The 6566-nt window shown below is 40.4% G+C and overlaps 1 long non-coding RNA gene across 1 annotated transcript; it reads right to left on the bottom strand.

The window, feature by feature from the left end:
* Positions 1-246: 246 nt before the first annotated feature.
* Positions 247-6169, bottom strand: LOC146201315 (uncharacterized). Its single transcript, XR_014705306.1, has 3 exons — positions 5938-6169; positions 5159-5207; positions 247-2166 (listed from the first exon to the last, which is right to left on the bottom strand). It is a non-coding gene; the product is annotated as an uncharacterized LOC146201315 (long non-coding RNA).
* Between the last annotated feature and the right edge of the window lie 397 nt (positions 6170-6566).

Genomic DNA, 6566 nt, shown 5'->3' with positions numbered 1-6566 from the left:
CGTGTTTAGGGTAGCTCGCCGCCTGCAAACGCGCCACCTGCATACTGACACTTTCATCCATGGCATGATCACATGACTTGCAGAGAGTTTTCTTTTTTGTCTAACGCTCTCTGCAAGTCATGTGATCAAGCCATGGGTGAAAGTGTCAGTATGCAGGTGGCGAGCTACCCTAAACATGTTATGGTTTCCGTTGCTGAAAGCCTGCTTCGCAGAAAGAAATTTGCGGTACGCATGAGTGACGAACAGCGAGCGGATGAGAAGAAAAGGAGGAAAGAAGGAATAAAGAAAAAGTAGTTGTCATTTCCTACCTGCATAAGGTTTCTCATAACTTAAGGAATGTGGGGCAATGTTCTGGCGTAAATGTCCTGTTTACTGCACCAAAAAAGCTTCTGAGTTTGTGCAGAAAAACCTGTCCTATGCAAACGCTGAAGCCTAAGTATCCGATTAAACACAGATACCCTTACGTGTCCTGCAGGAGGGGGGTTGTTTATAAAATTCGACTTTCATGTGGAAGGCACTACGTTGGTAAGACTGGCTGATGTTTAAACGTGCGTCTTCTGGAGCCCAATAAAAAGTTGGCAGCATTGTTACAGACTGCCATCTCGCTGCGCACTGCAGAAGATGTGATGTGGAACCACCTTGTCATCCCACTCGAAAAGACAATCATCATGTATCGAGATCGTAACGAGCCGACAAGGGAGATAACAGAAGCACTGGAGATAGCTCGTAGAAGGGATAAATATGTCAGCAAGGCGTCTGTTGCACTGCCATAAGAAGAGCTTGAATTCTTGGCTTAGCATGTGGCTGTATGATAGTAATGGTTTGTTTTCTCATTCATTGCCGATCCCGAAGTGTATATATATGTGATCATTTCTGCAATAAACCCTCAGTTGAAAGCTAGTGCTTGTTCTGTCTTGTCGTCGTCTCCGTTTCTGTTCCCGCGCTATGCTCTTTGATTTACAACGTCTAACCAACACGCCCAGTCTTATTCACTTCTAGGACACTGTATTTTAAAAGCTTGATACCTTGCGACACCTTGGTGTATATTATATTGACTGGTGTGGACTGAACAGTGTTGATTAGAAAACAGTTTTGCCTATAACTCGAGGGGGATAAATAAAAGGCCTTTTATAAGAATTGTATGCCTTCTTCCAGATTGTTTTCATGTATGTAATGGTCAGTGTAGAGGAAAAAAGTGCGGGCATATAGTCGACTATACATTTGTCATTTGCTAATCCTACACAGGTGACCACAAGCATCACTCAACTGTTATTGCTGATTTTTTGCTCGAATGCAGTGTCAACAAATAGCTAACATCATATCTGTGCCCAGATATTGCCGAGTTGGGTGTCCTCCTAAAATTTAGGATGTGAAGCTTACTTCCAGAAATCTAACAGACCATCAAAATCTGGCTAGCATTAGTGCAGACCTGAAAGGCTGCTGTGGAGACCGGCTGAATAAAGCTAAATGTTACAAGGAAAAGCACAACATTGCTAGAAGAAAAATAAATTAAATGTTGTGGAAACCAAAATGTTAAATGCGCAGTCGGATCTATAATGATACAAACCAGAACTCAGTGATAAAACCATTTGTTACATTTCACCTAATGACTCTTAGGGGATGCCTTGCACATACTTCAGCACGTCACTGAAGCATTCATGTATGGAGCCAAGTAACTATCATACCTTCCCTACAAAACTCATGGGATAATTTCAAATACAAGAGGCATGGTCTGCAGTATTTTCCAGGTACCTGTACATTTCAAATTCACGCAGTTAATAGTTGGTGAGATAAACATGCTGTGACATTTACAACCAACACAAAAACATAATTTTCAGATACATCACATATGAAATGAGGTTTTGTTTTTGCTAACCACCACAATATAAATAGATTTGCTTCAGAATGATTTTTTTTTCACTGCCTACTCCATTATTAAAAGAAATAATCCAGACAGACCAAGGCAGCTGTCCATTCATACTAGCATCGTTAGCAGTGTTTAGGGTATGACCTTAATCGTGCATCCCTGAACGTGTGATGGCTTGCAGAAGGGCACTGCAGTGTGCTTGCTGGTAGATGATTTAGTGCGTCCCTCATTTGTGCTGTGGTGTGCAGGTGAGCAGCAGGTAGGTTCCAGGCATTGGCCAGTCTGAAGTGCTCAGGTAACTGCATATATAAAGAGGGGAAAAAATCAACAAGTGAGACCAAGCACACAATTCCTTTCCCAGTAATGAAAACAGACAGTTATAAATTCAGTACCTACAATCAATCAAGAGGATTCTGGGCAAGCAACTTTAACAAGACTGCTCACATCATGATAAAAAAAAAATGCTAGACTTCAGCCTCAATACAATGTACGGTGTTTGCCAAAAGTAACCAGCCGGCATGGTTTACTTCTTGCTCGTATAGGAGAGACTTTACAGTTTCCCTAAAGATGAAAAGGTCATGAAAGGCAGTTAAGGCTTTACCTTGCCTTCGAAGGTTTAGAATGGGAGGTGGCATAAGCACTTCACAATATGGATGATAGGCAAACTTCGAAGCCTGGTTCCTAGAAAAAATTTCTAACATCCCACAAGTCTCAAATGAGGCTATTTTTAATATTTTTTTTACTCCATGAATGTGAGGCACACCTACCTTAAGATTAGAAAATGGGTAAGACAATTGGTGCTCTAAATGTGTATGAATGTTTCTGTTATGCATAAAATTAAAGCACATGAAACATTTTCCCAATTATGCCATGCTTGAACAGAGAAGGTTGCTTCAAAACTCAAAAGAAAAATTACCCCATCGCTCCGTAAATTCCTCCATAAATTGTATTAAGTTTCAGGAACTAGTCTCCTGGAGGAGATGAATAAAGAGTCTAAGTGAATGCATTGCATTATTCCGCTTCGAACAATGTTATCAAAAATGAAACATACGGCTTATCAAGCATCATCACAACTCTGAATAAAGGTGCAAAATTAGCAAACAATGCCCATTTCTAAAATTTTAGGTTTATGTTAAGGCTGAGACCTGCACTGTGAAGAGGCAGGATATGTGATTACATTATTATAAACAATTGCTGGTTTGTTACATAAGCAGGATGTAGCGGTATAGCCATTTGTGGGTGCAGGGCGTGAAGTGACGCCCATAGGAATGCACGTAAACTATTGGTTTGAAATTTCCAAGTCTCAGACTGCAACTATGGCACATATATGGCAATTTTCTTCATTTATCATAACTAGGTGCATTCTAGAGCAAAAAAAAAGGTTGTGTAAGATGTCATTTCAAAGCCAGTATTTTTAAATAACTCCAACAGGAACTTGTTTGTCCAATTTATTTCACACATATACATTTTGTTCAAATTTCTTAAACAAGGCCACCTGATTTCCTTATCTTGTAGTACTTCTAATGGGCAAAACTGAACAGGAAATTAAAAAATAGTGTGGAAATGCCTGCTCTACGAAGAAATAAATAAATTTAACTAATGGGAGCAAAAAGATCCCCAACATGTATTTCATGAGAAATGCCTGTTACAAAAGGAAAGTAAATCAAGTATGCCCACAGGGGAAAGACAAAGCAACGATCTGGGTATGCGAAAGTCATCGTTGTTGCACTGTGAAAAAAAAAATATATATATATATACTGAAAACTGTCCTTTACAACTGGATATCTAAGGGTGGTGCCACGAGCGGCTATCACACCCATGGATAGTGGCACCGCCACAGCCTGCGTTTGTCACAGATCAGCCTTGGCTTACAATAGCATAATCATGTATGCTTTCTCTTTATGTTAAAGGTAGCAGGGTTAGCGTATAGGTAATATTCTGAAGAGCGGGGAGTCTTGTATGTTGATTTTGTGCCTTCACTTTACGCCCTTCTCCCAATGCTCGGAAAAAAGAAAAAGAAAGTTTCAGCTTTGATAACCTTACTGGAAACAATACAATGCAACATGTTTTCTCACATTCTTTCTCATCTTTTAGAAACTTGATCTTTAATTTTAAGAAAAATTAGGACTGAGGTTCTTTCCTTTAATTCCTGAATAAGACTACTATGTTGAAATGCATCGAATTTAGGACAGTGTTTAATGTGCTGCATTCTGTATATGAAAAAAAAAAAAAAAAAGATATTTGCAAACATTTCGCTATCAAGTGGTTATGCATTCTGCACAGGTGTGCCTTACAGTCACAGTGAAAAAAAAAAAAATTAATATGGCCTTGTTTCACACTTTGGACATCTGAATTTTTTTTTCTAAGTGGTGACTTTCTCACAGTATCAGAAATATGCCTGACATTCTACACTCTCTCCCTTTTGCTCCAAGCACATAAAATATATTGATTGATCAGTGCCTGCATACCTCAATCCAAATTGATTTTAAAGTTGCAAAAAAAGTGCATGCACCGAAAAGCTGCTTATCCCAAGATGTCAGTCACACTTCTCCTTCTGAAATACTAGCAATAGCACAAAACTAATTTCACTGCTGGTGTATTCAGTTATGTGTGTACAATATTAAGGCAACCAAAAAACTGCGCAAATAAAGGCCTCTAAGATCAAACTAGCTGCAAGCGCAGCGAACATGAAAGACATTAAGGAAGCGAAATGACTTTTTCATTTCTGGTTTGAAATTGTTTACTACTGCAGCATTTTAAAGCTTCCATCAAAAGCCACGACACAAAGTATCAACGAATGCAACTGCCCATTACTGCTAACTGCCCACCTGTGATGTGAACAACACTAAGATACGCACAATTCATAAAAAATACAAAAGTCTTATTTAGTAATGAAAGCAATCACTCTTGTAATGCACATTTGACTACGTGTGGTCACTCAAATAATTATTTCGAATCGCCATCTACTGCTAAACACCTAACGACTGAGTAGTACACGAGTTTGTACCTTGGCGTCAGCCGACCATGTTTTACAGAGAGGAATATTTTTTTGTACTTTCACACAAGCACCAAAACTAAATGCAGCGACCAATGTGAAACATGCGCAACACCGCAATAACCTGCTTTTTGCGCGCTGTTTCTACTCATCGCATTAATGCACCCACCTGTTAGAAAAAAATGTGAGTTTAAAACAGACTAAGAAAATACTCATCTAAATGTTGAGAACCAACAGTGGTTATACTAAGAGATGAATAAATGACAAAATAAAAGCTTATTCGTTCACTCACTTACCTCGAAAAGGATCACACAGGTCACAGCTCGTTTGGGGTACTGATCACATCTGTTAGAAAAACAAAGGGGAGGGATATGGAAAAGGAAACACTCAACGCACATTACAAGTTACAAAAAAAAAAACGAATAAAGAATAAGACAATAACAAAGATAACTTGATTAAAGTTTCATACTTTCTCTCGCACTTTCGCACATTTTCTTCGTAGAGCGTCAGCTCCAGTTGACGCCGCACTGCGCACTACTTCGCCTTTCTTCCAGCGCCCGCTCCCATTGACGACGCACTGCTGCTCTGAGTACAGTGATCGCGCACTCTCACACCAAAACATGGACGCTTTATTCGCTGCGCACTAGGCCCATTCAAAAAGGGGGAAAAAAAAAAAGCACCACACCCGAAATAAGGCAAACACGGACGGCCCGGCGCCGCCACGTCGAAGGCACGCTGCAGGTGGGGGGTTGTCGGTTTACATGTTCCCAGGCGCACTCACGGGACGGGACGCTCACGTGTGGTTCAAGGTTCACACCGCCGCAGCCAAGGCGGGAATTCCCGGCGCAATAATTCACCGCTAACACATCCAACACACACCCGCCAAGATTATATCACGAGATATACGCCATAACATAACTTTTTCGCGGTAGGGTCGAACTTGCACATGAAAAGCGACAGCTTCCGAAGAGTTGTATTACGAAGAGATTTTGAGACCACACGCAACAATATTAAGAGCGCGTACCTCATTCAATAGCAACATTAAACAAACAATAATTTCAAGCAGCGTACTCACATTTTCAAGCAATCACGCCAGTCCATTTCCTTCTTCCGTGCTGAAGCCGGCGTTGCCACGGTACGGTGCAAGCGGTGTATGACAGTGAATCTATTTACCACTACTTCACGTAATTCAGAACACCTATCGAAGTGCACATGTCACACATCAATTCTGCAGCCCATTCAAAGAACCACAGCACAAAAAAAGCAGCAAAACGCAAGGAAACAGCGTCCACAATCGCACCGCACGACAACAAAGCCAGCATGATGACATCGCACCTCTCCGCCACTGATGACTTCGGATTGGTTCGGATTGAGCTATCAATGGGTTTTGTGGCTCTTTTAACTGTCGCCTCCTATACGAAGTTTCGGTTTCGGAAGCCAGTTTAGGCGATCTTTCTTTCTTTCTTTCTTTCTTTCTTTCTTTCTTTCTTTCTTTCTTTCTTTCTTTCTTTCTTTCTTTCTTTCTTTCTTTCTTTCTTTCTTTCTTTCTTTCTTTCTTTCTTTCTTTCTTTCTTTTTATGAAAAGGCAGCGCACAGTTTGAGCCCAGGGCTCATTTATGTAACCCATCCCCTCTATAATGCCTTGGCGATTGAAGGTATGGCAAATAAATAAACATAAAAACAAAATTGAGTAGCAATGTAATC

Source organism: Amblyomma maculatum, chromosome 2 (genome assembly GCF_055883805.1).
Source record: "Amblyomma maculatum isolate TAMU_Amacu chromosome 2, ASM5588380v1, whole genome shotgun sequence".
NCBI classification, from domain to species: Eukaryota; Metazoa; Arthropoda; class Arachnida; order Ixodida; family Ixodidae; genus Amblyomma; species Amblyomma maculatum.
The sequence above is the reverse complement of the archived record's forward strand: the minus strand, read 5'-3'. Positions and strand labels throughout refer to the sequence as shown.